Genomic DNA, 23,400 nt, shown 5'->3' with positions numbered 1-23,400 from the left:
GTGTCGGTACCAAAATTGCCTACTGGAATTTGCTAAGTGATATCGATATCAATATCACCCCATGGGTATCGATGCCAAGCTTGCAGTATCGATACTCTTTGAATGTGTATCGATACTCCTTGTTGAATTTACCTTTTGTTTTAAGAACAATATCGATATTGTTCTTCCAATACCGATACCCTTGCTTGAAAATGCCTTGTTTAGGCACAAAAAATACAACATTTCCATTTCAAAATGCCTACTTATGCTCTCAACTGTTTTTAAGGTCATATGTATGATTAAAAGGGTCATAAAGGGGCTATAGCATGCTGAAAACACTGATTTCCGATTTCTACAATGAAAATGCTACCTAACTCATGCAACCTACTATACATATTTAATTAACCTACATATGGTATAGATGAGTCTGAAGTAAGTTACCTTTAATTCCTAAAGCTTCTCATTTCTCTTCGCTTGAGAGGTCTCTCTCACTCCTTTCACTAGACAAGAATCAAACACTTGTGTTACTAACTTGTTCTAGAAGTTTAGGAGAGATTACAAACCATTTTTAAGACTTAAAATCCTTCAAAATGGACTGATTTCACAAGGTTGCTAAAACCCCCCACTAAACCCACATTTTGGGAGCCAAGGTGGAGTGAAGAGATTGTGGGCATAAATTACAGCTATGAAGGTGTTGATTATGAAAATTACCTTCAGAAATCTCAAGTAGGGTTGTAAGGTCACTGATGTAAGGTACTCCTACCTTCAATTGATTGTGGATCTAGGAAGGAATCAAAACAACCTGCTTAAGTGAATGGCTTAAATAGAATGGTTTGGTAGTTGATGTAAAGGTGAAACAGAGGGTTATTTATGATAAGAGATAGGTAGCGAAAGTATGTTTGATTTGTCTATTGTATGGCTTATGAATGAAATGATGGTTGGTGAGGATAGTATCTTAGAAAGACCAAGGAAGGACCAGTGCTACAATGAGCAAAGACCCAGTCTTACAAATCTCTCTAAGGGATGGTAGAAAATGACTTGACAAGTATCAATGGAATAGAGGTTGACGCCACAAGTAAGAATGTACTTGATAAGTCGATAAAAGTCACAAGGACTTGAGAAAAGAGAATAATCTCACTTTAATTAATATGAAAGACGTGTTTATAAATGAATATGACTAGCCTATTTATAGTTTTTGAAGAGATATAGTCGAATGGGAACATAATGGTTCGACCAGCCCTTGTGTCTCTTTGAAAATACATAACTAATTAATTACATGCACGAATTAAAAGGTATGATGATTTGACTAAATGGAGGGGACATGTCTCATGGCTGAATGGTGTTTGAACCCCTTCAAGTTGGTGCATAAATGAAGCATTAGGAGCCCTGGGCTGAATGTATATGGTGTTTGGTGTTTGGCGCGCTTAGAAGGAGTCACACGCATTGCACACACTTGTTGATCACATGGCTTGCACATGGGAGTTCTAGGAATGCTTGTGGTGCAGCCTTGTGCATAGGATGAAGGCTGGTCATGTGCATCCCCTTGGGCGTGGATGAGTTCTCCCTCAAGCTAGCATAGGTGTGCATGTAGCTAGCAAGCAAGGGGCTGTTATGAGTTGTTGTTCCAGCCGAGTCCTCCTTGGTTCCTTAGCATCTTTTATAGCTACACTCAACTGGTCACTTGTTCAAGTTTATCAACTTAGCTTCAAATGTCCACCTAGCTGAGTTTAGCTAGCCTTGATCTCCTCTAGCTGAGTTAAGATTCTTATTGTGTTCCATGAGCTACCATGAAGCTTGTGAGCTAATTGTGAGCTGCATATGAATTCCAAATACTCCAACAAGTTGTCCCAATGTGTACCTTGCTTCCATGTACCTACATGTGCAAAGAAAACAAGGTAAATCAAAGGAAATGAGATGGAATGAATCAATTACCTTGTTTTCATGCATGTTTATGGCCTTATGAATTATGAATGCATGTCATGAACTAAGAACTATAGGATATAGCATATGTAAGCTAATGTATAAGACTTATGAGCTTAATTGAATGCAAATGAACTAAGAAATGAATGATTAAGCATGTTGTTATTTCATGAATAAATTGAAACACACTTAAATGAATGCAAAACTAATATAACATAATAACATGCTTGAAATAATATTGTATAGCAAATAATACAAACATGTGGATTAATATCATACAACAACATTCATAACTAATTTAGGAATATTTCATATGAATGAATGTATAACTAATGGAATATTATAACAAGCTATATCATAAATATATTTGTCATACATAATGCAATTAGCATGTGAATAATAAAAAAATAAGGTAATGACAACTCCCTTTGTTTCCATGGATACTTTCATAGATGAATGAAGGTTTGAGCCTGGTCATGCATGTATCAGTCACCAAACTAACACCTTTGTTTAGTTTGCTAGAAAAGAAGATGAGAGCTTTGGGAGAATAAGGTAATGAGAGTGATCAAAAAGAGAAGATGGGAAGAGCACAATGTGATGTCATCATGCAATTAAGGGATTTTAGCTTTTGTTTTGAGAAAATGGTTTATTTACCTTTTTGGTCACTCTACTTTTGGTCAACTCTCATGATCCTACTTTTTACCAACTATTGGGCTCAATCCTAAGCCCAACTCCACTTAATTTGGGTCAAGGCTTTCCATAGGCCAAGGAATTTATTCAAGGACCAACTCGGGTTAGCCTAAAACCAGTAACCCAAGTTTTGAGGCATTATACAATTATAATATTTTAAATAAAGTCAAAAGAGAAATAAAATTTTTGTATAGTTAACAAAATTCAGAGATAAAAATGCAAAATTTGGCAACTTTTATATGTTAAACTTTAAGTTTAGTCATCTATAAATTTTATGTATATGCCTAATTTTAATTTTATAATGATTTAAATAAAATTATATATATAACTTTGTACTAACAAGGTTTGATTCAAGTTGTAAGCAACTTGATATCTCTTAAGCAATTTCTCGTGTTCGAGTCTTTGTATATGCAGAAAATCCCCGTTGGGAGACTCACCTAACAAAACCAGGTGTGGGTTGGTCTGGATTAGTCAAGGCTAAGCCTTGGAATCAGGAAAGCAATCAATATATATATATATATATATATATATATATATATAACTCAGTTTTAATTCATTTTTATTTAAATATATTCAAATTACTAATTTAATTATATTTGGAATAATATATTGGATTTTAATTGACATTAGGTTTTATTTTGGTGTCTGTCGTTAAAAATTAGGGTAAAGTACACAGATGGTCTCCTGATTATATGGTATTATTTTATTAAGCTCATTGACTATTAAAAGTTATAAAAAGATCATCTGAGTATTCATTATGTTCCAAACTCATCATTTTCCATTAAAAAATGGGATACGATGGTCGTTTGAGATTTTGGGATCAAACATTATTAATATTTTATTTTATTGTAGTATTGTTTCTTACAAATATAATGTATGTCCTGATTTTATTGACAAAATGTTTTAATTGTATTATTTGGAAGGACCAAAAAATATTTTAAAAAAATTAAAGGTTATTTTTGAAAAAAACATTATATATTAAAAATCAATATGAGAATCATATTATAATTTAAGGGTCATCTTATCTATTAAACTATAGGGTAAAGTACACAAATGGTCCCTCGACTATAGGGTGCTACTTTATTTAGTCCTTTGACTATTAAAAGTTACAAAATGAGGCCCTAACTATATAATGTTGCTTTGTTGAGTCTCTCGACTATTAAAAGTTACCAAATGATCATCTGATTATTAATTATGTTCCAAACTCATATTTTTCCGTAAAAATGGACGAAAAGTTGAATGTTAATCTGTTGATTGTGGTATGATAAAACTTGATCACAGAATCTCAAACGACTATCATATCATAGTTTCCATGTTAACATCTAACTTAAAAAAGTCAATTTTGTAACTTTTAATAGTCAATGGACTTAATAAAGCATCATTCTATAGTTGAATGATCATTTTATAACTTTTAATAGTCGATGGACTTAATAAAATAATATATTATAAATGGGGGACCATTTGTGTACTTTACTCAACTTAATCCTATTATAAATTATTGTATTATTTGTTTATTCACGGTTAAAGTAAAGTATAATCACATTTAAAGTAAAACCTAGATGTTCTTCTCACTTTTCCCGTCGTTTGTGTCGTTTTTTTAAATAAGTTTTTATATTATTTTAACATTAATCTCTCGTCGACCATTTATTTACATTTTTTCTAGTATCACCCTTTTTCGCTTTTTTATATTTTTTTGTAGGTAAACTACATATTTAGTATATAAACTATTAGTTTTAATCTATTTTAGTATCTAAACTTTTTTTCAAAACATACTTAAAGTTTAATTTTTGTTTCATTTTATTACCAAATTCAAAATTTAACGTTAAGTTTTAAAAAAATGAATGTTTAGGTACTAAAACGGATCAAAACGATAGTTTACATACTAAACACATTAAGTTTTTAATGGTGAAGTATTAAAATGAAATAAAAACTAAATATTATGAATGATTTTGAAAACTTTGAAAGTTTAGGAACTAAAATAGATCAAAATTGATAGTTTAGATACTAAATGTGTAATTTATCGTATTTTTATATATCTAATTTATTTTATTTTATTTTATTTATTTAATATTTCTCTTTATATATAAAAGTTATAGATAATTTTGTTTGCCCTTATAATATATTATTTATCTATTCTTATAACGAATGACTATTTTTTGTTAACACCTATTTAATTATCTTATTAATATACCTCAGTTTAAATCTAATGGGTTGGTTTTCTTTTACTATTAGTACTCACAATCATAAAAAAATAAGACAATATTTGTTGATAAAATAAGAGAATATTAAATTATGGTAAAGTCAATATATTAATGTATCGTTATTATTATATGTATTTTCAGGTTAATTTGATGATGATTATCTTTCATCGTTAATAGTATTATTTAATTTATTACCTTTTAAATTATTTAATTGATTTTTCAATATGATTCTATTTATTTTTTAAAGATTAATTTATATATGTTAATATTTTAAAAATTAACATTAATATATTTAATTTATTCTAATTTTATATTTTTACAATTTTAGGGAAAAATATACAAATAGTCTATCGATTATAGGACATTGTTTTGTTGATTCTCTTGACTATTAAAAGTTACATAATGGTTCTCTAATTAAACGGTATTACTTTTTTAGTCCACCGACTATTAAAAGTTACAAACTGATCCCCCAACTATTCATATGTTCCAAAATAATCATTCTTTGTTAAACAAATTGACGGTCGTCTGAACTTAACATTAACACGCTGACTAGGAGATGATAGTTGTTTGAGATTATAGGATCATAATTTATCATATCTCAGTCAACAGATTAACATCTAACTTGGATTATCATCAATTTTTTAACCGAAAAGAACAAGTTTAGAACAAATGAATAGTCAAATGACTGTTTTATAATTTTTAATAGTCGGACTAAAAAAGTAATAACCTATAGTCAAATGATCATTTTATAACTTTTAATAGTCAAATAACTAAAAATAGTACCCTATAATTGGGGACTATTTATGTACTTTACCCATAATTTTATCATATCTCATAATTTTATCATATCTCCTTTATTGATTAAAATTAAGTATTATTAGTTTAAAAAATAAAGTTTTTAGTTTTAGATGGTTGAAAATTGGTTTCCGCTACCTTTGGGTTCGATCAAACTAATTAAGCCCGCAAATGAAATAAGAAAAATCTCCTTCCCCATCCCTTTAAAATAATCGGTATTTCCCCACTTTTCTTGTTCTCTCCACTCCAAATTCTTTGGGGGGGGGGGACCATAGCTTTCCCTTCATTTCTTTCTCTCAAAGGGAAAAAAATCCCATTTTTCCCTCATTATTCTCTCCAGTTTCGCATTACGGATGAGACATGAAGAAACCAATAAATGGGCATTCGATTGTGTACGTGACATGTCGAAACGAGTGCAACGATGGCAGGAACGTGGCTGTCAAAACAAACAGAGACGCCATCAAGAACAACAGCAGCTTTATTAATGCAAAGAGTATCTACGAGCTCTCCTTGTCTGTCATCATCTCTCTTTAGTGCCTCAGTTTCTTGTTCTACTTTCGACTCGGTCATAGCCATGAAAATGTAGGTAAATAAACACTAATTCTTCCCCTTTTCTTCTCCCTGCTCTGCTTAAATCACCCCCCATTTTTTGTACATTTAAAATTATAATTTCAGATATTTGTTCAAATTTCATTTTTTGTTTGCTCCTGAAATGAGAAGCTTTAAAAAAAAGGTTTAATTTGTTGCTTGCAAAGTGTATTTATTGATTATATACTTTTAAAAGGATATATATATATATATATAAAGCCAGATAATGAACTGGAAAAAAAATTCTCCATATGATGATAGTCCTAATTTATTTTTTCAAATAATGTTATTTTTATATTGCACACCAGAAATTGCATGAACCAGCTGAAATCTTCATGAACTAAACTATCCGTCTTTCCCATATAATGATTGGGGAAAACTTATTTCCTATATAGTGGCCATACCAATTTATTTTCTTAAATGATGTGGTCTCTATAGTACACGCCGTCGCATACATCATTTCACGTCTTTATAAAATCGTAAAAATCTGTTGTCTTTAAGGATGTAAAATTACGTAATCGGTCAGGTTTCAGTCGGATCCTAACAGGTCGGGTAAAATCGGATATATGTCAAGTCAGGTTAATTTGATGCTTTGACTCGGATCAGGTCGGGTACAGATCAAATTAATTCGGGTCATTTTCAGGTTGATTTGACATCAGATTCAGATCGGGTTTAAGTCGTTTCATTTTCAGTTCGGATCGATGTCAGTTTAGGTCAAAACAGTTCAGGTCTGAAGCAGATAAAGCCCAGGTTAATTCAGGTTCAAGTGGACTTTAGTCGGATCTCGTTCAGATCTGGTCACTTCATTGACAAATAAAATTAGGTCAGATGTTTACCAGATACAGATTGAGTTCAGGTCAGGTCATTTTTATTTTTTGATTAATTATTTTCTCATCTTTTGTGATTGTTGAATTGCAAGTTGTAATTGTACATAATTTCGAGTAAATTACAAAAAAAAATAATCATGGATCAATTTTGTAAAAAATATAAATTTAAGGACAAAATTGAATAAATGTAAAATTACAAATAAAATTTTAAATAAATTAAACAACACACATAGGTAAGTGACCAAATCAAAATAAATTTAAAATGTGAGGTTTAAATTAATATAAAAAAGGACTAAATTATACCCATTTAAAAGTTATGGGCCAGTTACAAAAATATAAATAACAAAGGGCCAAATTAAGATGCAAATATAAATTTAAGGACTAAATTGAATACATATAAAAGTAAAAGACTTAAAATTGAAATAAATTTAAAAAACAAAAGGATGAAATTGAAATAAATGCAAAATGTGAAGAAATAATGAAAAATTGAGTAATTTGAAAAATTGAAAAATAAAATAAAACACTTATAATATATATATATATATATATAAAGTATATAAAGACAAATATATAATATATATAGTTTATATGTAGTTTACATGTAGTTTATTAATAAACTATGTAATTTATATATAAAAATATATAATATATAAGATTTATGTATATAGTTTATATATATAGTATATTAAGTATATATGTATATATTACTACATAAATAGTTTACATTAAAAATTATATAGTTTATATATAAACTGTAAAATTTATTAATGAACTATGTGTAAACAATATATAAACTATATAAAGTATTAAATTATATAATTTATATTAATATAATGTAAGTTTAAATATAAACTATATATGTAAACTATATTTATATTATAAACTATATAATTATTATAAGCTATATATATAAACTATGTTTATATGAACTATATATATAAACTATGTATATAAATTATATATGTATAAACTATAAAAAGTATATAGTTTATAAACTACAATTTATATTTATATATATATATATATATATAAACTATATAAAGTATATAGTTTATAAATTATAATTATATATATAGTATATAGTATGTATAAATTATAATTATATATATATATATATATATATATATATATATATATATATATATATATATATATATATATATAAAGTAATAAAGTATATAGTTTATAGAAACACTATGCATAAATTATATATATAATATAAATTACTACTCTATTCTCTGGTTCTAAGTATCACACTTCTAACTTGTATTGGCTAACGTAGTTGCAATTGAGAAATTGTTGTGTTATGCTCATAATAATCCTTATAAAGATATTTCTGCAATGGTAGGACTCATGCTTGAACTATATGAGAAATATTGGTCTGATCACTCTATGATTATGTCTTTTGCTGTTTTACTTAATCCTCGATATAAATTACAACTTTTGAAGGAGTTGTACAATGTTCTTTATGTTGAGGATGTGGTTCAACGGAAGGTAAGTCTCATTTATGATGAGTTTCTTGAGTTATATGTATTTTATTCAAAAAATAATCCTTGTGGTTCTTCATCTTCTTCTTCTGTCCAAAGTATCACATCCTTGGACAGAAGTGACTCGAGTTTCAATCGGCCTCAAACATTTAGAAAATCATATTTATTTTAGGTTAGTTAGTATAATTTCTAGTTGAATTTTAACTTATTTATTTCCCGTTTTCATTTACTAATTTATTATCTTTTGTTTTTTAGAATTTTGATGTCAAAATAGTTGCTTCAAGGAGTGGACGATATGACGTTGACACTTATATCAGTTTGCCCCTTATCCCTCGTACTGAAGAATCTGACTTTGATATTTTGGAGTATTGGAAAAATCAAAGTGTTTCATATCATGTACTTTTTCGCATGACGAGAGATATATTGGCTATTCCAATTACTTCAGTTGCATCTGAATCATCCTTTAGTATAAGGGTAGAATTTTGAACAAATTAAGAGCTTCACTCTTACCAAAAAATGTTGATATTTTATTAACAACCCGTAATTGGTTGTATGGTTTTGAGCAGGAGGATAAGGATGAAGATTACCTTATTGTGGTTAATGAGTATGCTATGTAAAGGTATGATAGAACTGTTTTATTTTTTATGTTAATCTCAATATTTCAAATTGTTTATTAATTATTTTAATTTTAATTTTTTAGGGTGTTTAACGTTAAGTGAAACCATTGGAATTGAAGATTCTGTCTTGTTTCTTCCCTTTACAGACAACTTCTATTTATTAATGACTTATTATATTTATTATGTTTAACAGTAACTGAAACCAATTTTTATTGATGCTTCTGTTTTTTGTAGGATGCTTCTGTCCAAAGTAACATATCCTAATTCTGCTTGATATTATTTCTGTTATTATAAACAATGTTGAATGTTTGATTCTGTAAGGGTTTGATAAAGTCAGAAATGTTTGGCACTGTTGGCCATCATATTCCCTTTGGCTTTACCATTGACTACATGTTTGTTTAATGCAGAAATGTTGTCTATTGATGCCTTGTAATTTATTTTGTTGGTCTAACTTAAATAGATTGTTGTAACTTGTCATTTTTTTCTAAATAGCTACTCATGTTAAATTATATTGGTGGCTTTAAAAGTTGCCCATAATTTAACAATGTTGACAACATTTAGATATTTCGATACTAAAGCACGATGAAGAAATTTCTGGTAGCAAAGTTAAGCTTTTAGCCTGTGAGCTTAAAAAATATTATTTTTGTTTATTTTATTGTATTCAACTGTAATAACTCAAATGTTATTCAAATTTTAGATCAAATGTTATTTACATTATCAATATCAATTAAATTTATCTTTTATATTATGTTTTTTGTATGTTATAATTGTTAAATAATTTTTCTTTACAAAAATTAAATTGTATAGTTTACATTTATATTTTGGAGAATTAACCACGTTTAATATTAATATTTATTTATTATCAAATTAATTATCGTTTCAATGCCAAAATTATTTGTATTAATCATGTTAAACGTCAATATAAATTACATAATAAATGCTTACATTATTAATATTATTTTTTCTTTACATAAATTAAACTATATAATTTACATAAATTAAATTATATTAATTTACATTTAATCATTGTTCAATGGCAATAATTTTATTAATCATGTTTTATATAATTACATTTAAACAATTTTATTAAATAAATTTATATAATAAGTATATTTATTAATTTAATTATCATAATAAATATTTTATTATAACATTTAAAAATTAATCATATTAATTTATTAATTATATCATAAACTCAAAAACTCACATCTTTATTAAAATCTTATAATTTCGTTCATGGTAATATATAAGTAAGGTAAATGTCAAGTCAGGTAAATATCAGATCAAGTCAATAACAAGTCGGATCATTTACAGACCAGGTTAAAAACAGGCTAGGTTCATCAGAAGTCAGGTTGAAAACAGGTCGAATAATACCAGTTATTTACCAGGTCAATCTCGGGTTCGGGTTCATATCAATTGGATACAGGTCGGGTTCGAGTATCATTTTTTTCGGTTCAATTCGGGTTCTGGTCGTTCTCAGGTCGGGTGCAGGTCAGGTTCAGATCCACAATTTCCAGGTCCAACTCGGGTTTAGGTAAACACCAGTTCCGACTCGAGTCGGTTTCGGATCGCTACAGCACATATTAAAAACAGTTTTGACTCGAATCGGTTTCTGTCAGTTTTGCAGGTCGGGTAAGCTTTTTACAACTCTAGTTGTCTTCCCATACTCCCATGGTTGGTTCACGCCTATGCCAAAATTATTTACAAATAATACCCTCCCAAATAGATTCTTAGAGACACAAATCATGCCAAAATCAGCCTGATAATGAAATTGAAAAAGATATTCTCCAAAAAACGATCATACCAAATTATTTTCTCAAAAAGTGTAAATCTTATAGTGCACATAAAAAATCACATGAACCACTCAACATCTTCATGAACTAACCGATGTCTTTCCCATATAATGACTCGGGGAAACTTTTTTCCTATATAATTTTCTCAAATGGTTGCACATCAAAAGTTGTATGGACCATCAGACGTCAATGTAAAGATGTATGAAAGATTTGGTGTCTTTCCCATGCTCCCATGGTAGGTGCACACCTATGCCTTCCTCAAGTCATGCAGAAGACGTTCACTGCTCCATGCTTCTTCGAACCATGTAGAAGATGTTCACTGCTTCATGCGTCTTTCAATTGTTAAAGTTCAAATCACTCTACTTGACAGAATAATCTTAGGGATGTAATATTTGGTGGGGGGGGGGGAATTTCCACTACAATATTTAGCTGATTTTGCCCACAAATCATGCATGGGCAGTGCACACCATTTTCTTTGGTTATTTACACAATCTGTTCTTGATTCTTTGAAGTAGAAAATTTGGGGCAAAGAAAACAAAATTATTTGCTTGAACACTGGCACAAAGTTGGTTAAAATTTGCATTGACATGGTTGTATCTTATTCAGGAAATTCACATCCTGAGAACCAAACCGCATGTTCTCCAAGTGTTGGTCATGGAATGCTGTGTGATGATGCAGATAGAGAAGATAACTGCACCAATGGAATGCTTTTAGAGCTGAATAAGTCAGTGAGTTATAATAACACCACTGTTTACATGAAGTTTGTCAAGTATGAGTACCCCTTTTGCAAAACAAGTAGGCTTGATGACGTGATCCTCAAAGTTTTGGGGTACACTTCCTTTAGTTGCGACATTGTTGAACAAGAGGAGCATGATGCAAGACAACAATTGGAACAACCTAATCTGAAAACCCCTTTGGCTTATATCAAGTTAGACGAATTCCAGAACAAAACGATGCGAGCGAAAGAGGGTGATCCTCTGGGTACGTTTAAGATCACTCATCGTCTCGAATCCGACGGTTTGGAGTACAATTAAAGTTCTACCTTAAAAGGTGCAAAAGTGGTTGCACATAACAAAGATGCGAAAGGAGCAAACAATATTCTGGGAAAAGATCATGATCAGTATCTGAGGAATCCTTGTACCGTGGAAGGCAAGTTTGTTGTGATTGAACTATCTGAAGAGACTCTGGTTGATGACGTCAAAATCGAAAATTTCGAACACCATTCTTCGAACTTCAAGGAATTCGAGCTGTATGGTAGCTTGAATTATCCAACAGACACATGGTCACCGTTAGGAAAGTTTGTTGCAGCAAATGTCAAGCAAATCCAAACTTTTACACTCTCTGAACCAAAATGGCTGAGGTATCTGAAACTAAATCTACCAAGTCATTACAGTTCGGAGTTTTACTGCACGCAGAGCATCGTCGAGGTAAACGGCGTCCATGCGATCAAGAGGATGCTCGAAGATTTGTTCATTCCGTCCGAACAACATGCCATGAAACTGGCGGAATCTAACTCAACAGGGCCTTACGCAAAACCAGATGCAAGTTCTCATGATGGTAAAAGAAACGATGAGGCTCAATTTGCTACTTTAAGGATAGAAAATGCGGAGGATGTTCAAAAACTCAATGAAACTACTCGAAGGGTTCCTGATCCTTTAACTGAAAGTAAACAACTGCCTGTCGGAAGGATACCAAGTGACACTGTGTTGAAGATTTTGATGCAGAAAGTAAGGTCTCTTGATATGAACTTGTCTGTTTTGGAAGAGTATATCAAAGAATTGAACCGAAGAGAAGCTGATGTTTTACCAGAGATCAATTCAGAGTTGTCAAGAATTTATCTACTTTTGGAGAAAACAAAACGGAAATAAAAGATCTTATGCGTCAGAAAGAGGCAATGCTACTGTAAAACTATGTTTTTCTTTACCATCTTCGGTACCATTGGTGCCTTTCTTATATATAACCACTTGATTATCTTACAGGAAAGAGAATTTGCAGACCTTCAATCATGGAAAGCTGTTGTCTCTTCAAGTATAGATGCATTGATTAAAACATGATGTTAAGGTTAGATATCTCCTATATATATCATCAATAATATAAATACTCACAGCATAATGATAAAATTACCGCATCATTTACATAAATAATCATTTTCGACTATATTGTTTTTAGTATTTTAATCGTAACATTTCAATTTTTAGTCAAAATATTCATGTAGGAAGTAAAAAGTTAATTGACTAACAATGAATACATATTGTTGACATGTCATTTTCACACGTGTTTAATTGTTAACGTGACATTTAATTATTCAAAGTAATGATGTGACATATGTCACGTCTCTTAAAATAATGATGTGATGTATGTCTGTTGAAAACATTTTGACGTTTCAATATAACAAATTAAGATAAATAAATTTTAAGATTTTACAAATGATTTTCTAAGTATATTCGATACAATTATCCGAATATCAAAATATTACTCCAAGTTTTTCAAAGTCCAAATTTAATCTTTACTAAAGTGTAAAATTGTGTTTTAATCTTAAAATATTTTTGAAACAATTTTCACAAAGTATTTCGAACAAAAACGAGCCAAAAGTTTAATTTTCAAAGGAATGAATCAATGCACTAGTTCATTCATCGATGCACTCTTAATTAAATTAAATTTCGAATGCATTTAGTGCACTGATGCAGAAGACATGTATCGATGCACCCCTAAATATTTTTGAAACATCGAATGCATTCAGTGCATCGATGCACCCTGGCTATTTTGAAACATCGAAGAAGATATGTGAACCGATGCACACCCCAGTGTGTCGATGCACTAAGTCTTCCAACGGTCGAAATATTTGAATTTTACACATAGTGCACCGATGCACAAATCCTATGCATCGATGCACACACGCTCCCAACTGTTTTATTAATTATTTTCACACAATAACAGCTCTATTGACTCCACTAATGATCCAAAATGTTCAGAAGTGATCCAAGGTATATTTAAACAAGCTTAGGAGCCATTGATCAGGAACAATCATCAAGAATCAAGAGAGAATCAAAGAGAAAGCATAAAACCTCAAGTTTAAGCATTTTCAAGCCTATTTCATTCAATATTCATTTTTGCTTTCAAGAACACTTATCGTGCTCAGTTGTATTATTCTTGAGTGTTCTTTCTTTGTTCTAGAATTGTGTAAACATCTTGCCTTGTGAGGATTTTCTTGTAAGTTTGCAAAATTTGTATTGTTCTCTTTGGGAGAGAGTGTTCTCAAGAATTTATGTTATAATTCTTGAGGGATTTGTAAGGTTACTCTTTGTCCTCAAAAGAAAGACAAATTAGTGAATTTGTGGAAAATCCTTAGTGTGGATAGCTAAGGTAGTGGACATAGACTTTGGTTGAGAAAGTCGAACCACTCTAAATCGTTGTGCAAATATTTTCAATTTTCTACAAAAGCTTCCACCGAAATGTTTATTGCCAATTCACCCCCTCTTGGCCGATTCCATCGATCGATTAACTCAACAATTGGATCAGAGCCTCACTTATTTGAAGGTTTAATCACCTCTTGAGTCTATTCGGGAAGAGTTACATCGATAATCAAGTCATCAATGGCCTCTACTTAAAACCACGACTTCGGTCTTGATTCATTGCCTGTCAACAAGCCTCTTTTCTTCAATTGGAGCTAATTATGCTTATTGTAGTAATAGAATATTGTATTTCATTCAAGCAAGTGACATGGGAGCATGGAATATCATAGAAGACAGATATCTTAAACCTTCAACTCATCCAAGATTATGGAGTGAAGGAGAGACAAGAATGTTCCAGCTCAACTCCAAAGCTATCTATATTATCTTTTGTGTTCTTAGACCGGATGAATACGTGAGAGTATCATCTTGTAAAACTGCAAGGAAATATAGGATAAACTACAAGTCACTCATAAAGGCACAAACGAGGTAAAAGAATCCAAAATTAGTCTTCTAACTCATAGCTATGAAAATTTCAGGACAAAACCGGATGAAGATATCAAAGCTATGACGGATAGATTTTCCAAGATTTTCAATGGTCTCAAATCATTTGGAGAGATCATTCCAAATGAGAAGCTTGTGAGAAAGTTAGTTTACTCTCTTCCAAAATCTTAGCAATCAAAGAAGACGGCGATCATCGAGGCTAAAAATTTAAAATCCTTAACTGTCGATGAGCTAATTGGTTCTCTCTTCACTCATGAAATGATGCTTCAAGATGAGGTCGACCTCGAAAAGACGGACGAGATAAAGAAAGAGACGGAGAAGAAGAAGAACGTGGGAGTTGCTCTCAAATCCACAAAAGATGAGAATGATTCGGATGAAGATGACGAGGATATGGCATTATTTTCTAAACGGTTCAGAAAATTAATGAGGCCCAACCGAGGAAGAAAATTCAAACGCAATGAAGGTTTCAAAAATGAACCGAATGAGAAAGACCCTATCATTTACTATGAGTGCAAAAAGATGGGGAATGTCAAATATGATTGCCCACAATTGAAGAAAAAATGTCAATCAAAGAAAAAGCACAAGGCTCATGTGGCTACATGGAGCAATGAAGAAGGTTCTGATGAAGAGGAACAAGAAGTTGCAAACTTGTGCTTGATGGCCATCGGGGAAAACTCTCGGTTAACCTCTAACTCATTTGATTTAGATGATTTATCTTATGATGAGTTATTAGAGGATTAAAATGGGTTGGCTTCGGATTATAAGACTTTATTTTCAAAATATAAAAATGATATTTCAAAATTGAAAAATGAAAATAGTCTTATGTCCAAAACCAACAATGATCTTGAAAGTAAGATCAAAGAATTGTAAATCAAATTAGATGAATTTGAAAAGAAAAATATTGATTTGCATAACTTACTTTCAAGAGTACATGATGATCATCAAAAGAAAATTGATGATCTTAAAACTTTCTTTAAAAAAGTTGGAACAAAACGTTTTGAAAATGGAAAAAATTCAAAATCCAACTTTGTTAGAAAAAGTTTTAAAAACTACAATAATAGAGGTCCCCAAAGAACCTCTAATGAAAAAATCATTAGAAGTATATGAGTTCCTAAAGAACTCATTACTACTAAAGATAAGGATATCCTACACAAATGGATACCTAAGGGGACTAGAATTTTGGAAACTAATGAATATGGAGCCAAAAGAAATTGGGTACCCAAAATCAAAAATTAATCTATGTTTGTAGGAAAATGAGCATTGCTACAAGGCACGTGAAACAAATTCAAATTCATGGTACCTTGATAGTGGATGCTCAAGACATATTACCGGAGACAAGAACCGGTTCATAGAGCTTAACGCCAAAAATGGAGGATAATCGACTTTTGGTGATAATTCAAAAAGGTCACATTGAAGGAATAGGCACTATAGGTAATACCTCTTCCATACAAATTCAAAATGTTTTATATGTGAATAGGTTAAATCATAATCTATTAAGTATTAGTCAATTTTGTGATAAGGGATTCAACCATATGAACTTTTCAAAAATAAAAAACCTAACATTAGTTATTTCCATCCTTTTGGATGTAAATGTTTTGTTTTAAACAACGGTAAAGAAAATATTGGCAAATTTGATGCTAAAAGTGATGAAGAAATTTTTCTAGGTTATTCCTTAAATTCTAAAGCTTATCGAGTATTTAATAAAATAACTTTAGTTGTAGAAGAGTATATACATGTTGTTTTCGATAATAATCCCCTTCCGAGGAAGGATTCTTGTGTGAATGATAATGTAGGTATTATAAACACAAATGACATTAGACATGACGTTGAAGTACCATCATCAAAGTAAGAAACGAAAAATGAGGAAACTCAAGATCCTCTCGAGAATCCAACCATTGAAGAAAGGGAAGTCTCTTACCCAAGGGAATACAACTATGTCAAGAATGATGAAATAATAGGTGATCCATCCAAAGGGGTAACAACTCGATCTTCTCTTAGAAATATATGTAATTATGTTGCATTTATTTCATGAATAGAGCCTAAGAATATTAAAGAAGCATTAAATGATGAACATTGGATTATGGCTATGCAAGAAGAGTTCAATCAATTTGAGAGGAGTAGAGTATGAACATTAGTTGAAAGGCCTAGTAATAAATCTATTGTAGGTACTAGATGGGTATTTAGGAATAAGCTTGATGATAGTGGTAATATAGTGAAAAACAAGGCTAGACTTGTTGCTCAAGGGTATACTCAAGAAGAAGGCATTGATTATGATGAAACATATGCTCCCGTAGCTAGGATGGAAGCAATTAGAATGTTATTAGCATTTGCATGTTTCAACGAATTTAAATTGTATCAAATGGATGTTAAAAGTGTATTTTTAAATGGTTTTATAAAAGAAGAAGTGTATGTGGAACAACCTCCTGGTTTTGAAGATTCAAAATTTCCAAATCATGTTTTTAAATTGACAAAAGTGCCTTATGTTTAAAACAAGCTCCTAGAGCTTGGCATGAAAGATTGTCAATTTTTTTAATTGAAAAAGGTTTTTCAAAAGGGAAGGTTGACACTACATTGTTTTTAAAGCATAAAGGTAAAGATTTATTAGTAGTTCAAATTTATGTTGATGATATAATATTTGGTTCTACTAATGATGTTCTTTGCCAAGAGTTTTTTAAGCTAACGCATAGTGAATTCGAGATGAGCATGATAGGGGAGCTCTCATTTTTCTTGGGACTCCATATGAAGCAAAGAAACGATGGCATCTTTATCAATCAAGCTAAATACGTCAAGGATATGCTCAAAAAGTTTGGACTGGAAAATGGGAAACCTCATGTCACTCCAATGAGTTCTTCTACAAAGCTTGACAAAGATGAAGGAGGTAACTGTGTGGATGTTAATTTATATAGGCCAATGATTGGCTCTTTGCTCTATCTAACCACAAGTAGGTCGAACATCATGTTTAGTGTTTGCTTATGTGCTACATTTCAATCATGTTCTATGGAATCACAATTACTAGCTGTTAAGAGGATCTTTAGATATCTTAAAGACACTCCTAGTTTAGGACTTTGGTATCCTAGAGACTCTAGCTTTAGCTTGCATGCCTTCTCAGATGCAGATTATGGAGGATGCAAAATAGATAGGAAAAGCACCTCCGGTACTTTCCAATTCCTAGGAAATATGTTGATTTCTTGGTTTTCAAAGAAACAAAATTGTGTTTCATTATTTACCACTGAAGCATAATACATTTCAGGGAGTAGTTGTTGTGCACAAGTTTTATGGATAAAACAACAACTTTTTGATTATGGAATTGAAGTAGGTATCATACCTATCAAGTGTGACAATACTAGTGTTATTTGTCTCACTAAGAATCCTATCCAACACTCTAGAACTAAGCACATTGAAATCAAAATCATTTCATTAGAGATCATGTCGCTAAAGAATATATAGTTCTAGAATATGTTGATACTTTGCACCAATTAGTGGATATTTTCACAAAACCTTTAGATAAAGAAAGATTTTGGACACTTAGGAGAGAACTAGGTTTGACCAACCTACCTTGACTTAGTGTTTAAAATAAGTTTAGCACTTTTTAATTAGTTTTTGTAAAATGCTTATAAAAATAATATTTTTGATTGCATTCTTTGCTATTAGTTAGGGGGAGTTTATGATTCTTAGTGAAAATTAATTATATGTTCAAATTATGTTTAAAGATAGATTTGATTGATTAAACATGATTAATTTTCAATATATGAGTTGCCAATACCACTAGAACTAAATAATTTAGTATTTTGAGTGTTTAAAAAGGATTTTTGACATTTTTGTGCTTAATGCATCGATTCACTAAATAGTGGATCGATGCATCCTTTGAATATGCATCAATACACCTTGAAGGTGCACCGATGCACTCTGTTGTGCATCGATACACTCATCGGGTTTTTGGTGTTAAATCCCTATTTCCTCTTTATTTTCTCAAAACCCTTAAAACTATTCAGCCTATCATTCGTCCCTCTCTCTCTCTCTAAACTCTCCATTTGCCTTAAATCAACGTATTCTAGACGGATTTCGATCGTTTTTCATCTCCAAAACCTGCTTGCATCATTAAATCGTGCAAAACATCACTATATTCTCACTCAATCCAAATATTCAAGGTAATATTTTCTAAAACCTCTGTTTTACTGAATTTTGAACTTAGAATTGGTTTTAATTAGTTCTAGGATAAACAAATCATCTGTCATTGATTGTTTAGTGATTATAAACTAGATTTTACAACTAATTTTGTCAAAAATTCTTAATTTTTCAAATAATGTTTGAATTTTTGAAATTAAAAAAATTAGAAATTCATTAATTTAATTTTAAATGTTAATGTTTTTGATTAAATTATGTTGTTTTCATGAAAACTATTCGTATTATAATCTTTAAACATTATTTTCAAAATAGTTTTCCAAACTTTGCCCATTAGGATTCGGTTTAGAGAACCTTGACTATTGCAGACCCAATTGAGTTTTGGGATTGATTTTATTGCATACATGTGTTTTAAATTTGCAGGTTACCTATCCCATTCTGATTCTTGAACAATGTCTAATCCTAAACAACCTAGGACATCGTCTAGTCACTCAAGTCAAAACCACCCTCCTATTCCTCCTCCACCACAAAATCCAAACCCAAACGAAGCCGAATTAACAATTCTTCATTCTTGCTTCAACAAACCCGATCATCGTAGAGATGAATTATATGATAGGTTCGTTAGTTATTTTTAATCCTACAAAATCTGAGAGGAACGTATTCCTTCAATTCAAGTGATGGAGGATATTAACTTCAAATATATTCACGTTCTTAGTCCCTGGAAATTTGATAAATTGTGCCAAATTAAGCCCATTGTCTATCAACAATTAGTCCGCATTTTCTACTCCAATACGGTATATGTTCAAAATGTTCGTCAAACCGAAACCATAGGCATACGATCCTATCTCTTAGGAGAATTCATTTTCTTCAATTCGAAAACTATCACTAATGCTTTTGGTTTCGACGGTGCCAACATAGCTAATGAAAGAGACCTTGTGGCCACACCATATAAGTCTAAGGATAGTGTTAGTACGTTACAAACACATCATGACTGATTTCTTCATTTAATGACCTCTTGGTGGTTTAGACCATCCGGAGGTAGGTACTCCACTCTTAGAGTCATCGATTTATGGTGGATACATTGTATCCAACATAATAAGAAAATTAATTTGCCACAGATTATTTTTGGTGAGCATGTTGAGAACGTAAACGTTCTCCCTTCCAAAAATATAGAAACTTTAGTTTACGGTTGTCTTTTTTCTAATCTTTTTATCAAACTAGGGCTTAAGGTCTCAGTTGACATTCCCATCCCTCTCTAAAACCAAATTAATCTCACTTCCTTAAAGAAATCGGGATGGAAAAAGGATAAGAAAACGGGTCAATGGGAATATAAACCCACTGAGCAAACTCCGGAAGCTATCTCTTCACGAGCTCTACCTCCTCCGGCACCAGCAGCAGACGATGATCCCGAACTTCAAGAACTTTTTCAACATATAGACGATCACGTACCAGACGATGAGTCGGTACCCGCACAGCAAGAGGAACAAATGCCTCCATATTTTCGAACATTTATGGAGTCATTTGATCTAAGGTTTTCTTCCATGGAGTCTCAACTGACTAAGTTTCAACGAGAGATGTGGGAACGTATGGATGCTCTCACACTTGAAGTGCGACCACATTATCCTCCTCCTCCTCCCGATCCTCTTATGGACGACTAGACTTATCTTGCTTTAGTTTGCCTGAATTAAACTTTGGATTAATTTTTTGGATTGTCTTGCCTTGAATTGTTAAATCTTTTTTATGCTTTTGGATTTATGTTTTTGGATGATTGGATGTTTGAACTTATTATATATTTGGTTTGGTTTGAATTTTCAATTTGAGCTTAATGTTTATTATTTTTGCATCATTTACATATTAGTTGCATTATGACCAATTTTGCCATTTCACATTATGGATATTGAATTATGAAACTAATGGCTAACATTTCTCCTTATATTTGATCTTAACAGCTTGAACTTTAAAATTCTAAGTATCAAATGGCTATGTTTTTCAAATACCTTGTTTAAAACTGTTTTAAAGTCTTTTTTATTTAACAAAAAGGGGGAGAAGATATATTATAGTAAGGGGAAGTAATTTCAAAATTGATTTCAAAAATTATTTTCATAGAAAATCTTAAAATTACTCAAATGTTTTGTTATATCAAAAAGGGAGAGATTGTTGAAAACATTTTGATGTTTCGATATAACAAATTAAGATAAATGAATTTTATGATTTTACAAATGATTTTCTAAGTATATTCGATACAATTATCCGAATATCAAAATATTACTCCAAGTTTTTCAAAATCCAAATTTAATCCTTACTAAAGTGTAAAATTGTGTTTTAATCTTAAAATATTTTTGAAACAATTTTCACAAAGTATTTCGAACAAAAAACGAGCCAAAAGTTCAAATTTCAAAGGAATAAATCGATGCACTAGTTCATGCATCGATGCACTCTTAATTAAATTGAATTTTGAATGCATTTAGTGCACCGATGCACAAGTCATGCATCGATGCACCCCTAAATATTTTGAAACATCGAATGCATTCAGTGAACCGATACACAAGACATGCATCGATGCACTTTGGCTATTTTGAAACATCGAAGTAGATTTGTGCACCGATGCACACCCCAGTGTACCGATGCACTAAGTCTTCCAACGGTCGAAATATTTGAATTTTACACATAGTGTACCGATGCACAAAGCCTATGCATCGATGCACACATGCTCCCAACTGTTTTATTAATTGTTTTCACACAATAACAGCTCTATTTACTCCACTAATGATCCCCAACGTTCAGAAGTGATCCAAGTTATGTTTAAACAAGCTTAGGAGCCATTGATCAGGAACAATAATCAAGAATCAAGAGAGAATCAAAGAGAAAGCATAAAACCTCAAGTTTAAGCATTTCCAAGCCTATTTCATTCAATATTCATTTTTGCTTTCAAGAATATTTATCGTGCTCAATTGTATTATTCTTGAGTGTTCTTTCTTTGTTCTAGAATTGTGCAAACATCTTGCCTTGTGAGGATTTTCTTGTAAGTTTGCAAAATTTGTATTGTTCTCTTTGGAAGAGAGTGTTCTCAAGAATTTGGGATATAATTCTTGAGGGATTTGTAAGGTTACTCTTTGCCCTCAAAAGAAAGAAAAATTAGTGATTTGTGGAAAATCCTTAGTGTGGATAGCTAAGGTAATGGACATAGACTTTGGTTGAGAAAGTCGAACCACTCTAAATTGCTGTGCAAATATTTTCAATTTTCTACAAAAGCTTTCATCGAAATTTTTATTGCCAATTCACCCCCTTTTAACCGATTCCATCGATCGATTAACTCAACAATGTCGCGTCACCTATAGTGATGACGTGACATAATCCATATCATCTATAGTGATGACATGGCATGTATCATATCACTCATGTCACGTCAATTATAATGATGACATGATATTTTCATGTCACTCATAATGAAGATGCAGTATGTGTCATATCGTCCATGTCACATCGCCTATAGTAACGACAGAGCATGTGTCATGTTAACAATTAAACACACGTAATAATGTCATCAACAGCAGGTGTTGAATGTCACTTAAGTAATGATTTTCTTTTGGTATGGAGTATTTTGATCAAAAATTAAAATATTAAAGACTAATATACTCTAAAAAATAGAGGTTAAAGTGATCATTTTATCATTATGCCTATATATATATATATATGTTATGTGGCTTTTGTTAAGAGTGTTTATCATGAAGTTTTAATGCAATGCAACTTGGTCCGACACTCATCTTCCTTTCTTTGCTCATCTTTTTCCCAACAGGTTGGATGTTGGAAAGGTTGTGAAAAATCAAGCAAGTTTGGAGACTAAAGAACTTGTAATATTAGTCGTAAGTCTTTTATTTGTAAGCATTTCGGTTGTCAAGTTAGTCACGGTGGTTTTGGGATCATCGACCAATCCGTCCGATAAGGTTTACCGGACGAGCCGAGGTTGGGTTTTGATACTTCTTAGCAGCAGTATTAGAATATTCATTACCTTGCTCTCTGCATAATTAAGTGTTAGCTGTAGGGATATACGTTTTTTGGGTTATTTGGTTAGGTATTTAGCTATAAAAAAAACCTCAGTGTAACCGAGTGTAGTTATCTATATCAGGGACTATGACATAGTACCACATTCTGAAAATTTGTCTCTCCTAATCATTTGCTCTTCATTTTCAATGTTTACCTCATAGATGGCACAATTTTGGACACACAATACACAAATAATAATTAAAAAATGGAAATATTTATATCAAATAGTTTCGGTGATTGAAAAAATATTATCCTCCTTAAAGGTTTCAAGTTTAAACAACTTCGTCTGCAGAATATAAATGCATGAATCGGAACTTGAACTAAATCATGCATTAGGTGTAAACTTGGTGATTCTAACAAGTTTTTGAGGTGCTCTAATTGGTG

The 23,400-nt window shown here is 31.3% G+C and overlaps 1 pseudogene; it reads left to right on the top strand.

Moving 5' to 3' along the window:
* Positions 1–5,853: 5,853 nt before the first annotated feature.
* LOC120174376 lies at positions 5,854–23,023 on the top strand (annotated as a pseudogene).
* Positions 23,024–23,400: the final 377 nt, after the last annotated feature.

The sequence above is a fragment of the Hibiscus syriacus genome, unplaced genomic scaffold (assembly GCF_006381635.1).
Source record: "Hibiscus syriacus cultivar Baekdansim isolate YM2019G1 unplaced genomic scaffold, ASM638163v2 tig00112072_pilon, whole genome shotgun sequence".
NCBI lineage: Eukaryota > Viridiplantae > Streptophyta > Magnoliopsida > Malvales > Malvaceae > Hibiscus > Hibiscus syriacus.
The sequence above is the reverse complement of the archived record's forward strand: the minus strand, read 5'-3'. Positions and strand labels throughout refer to the sequence as shown.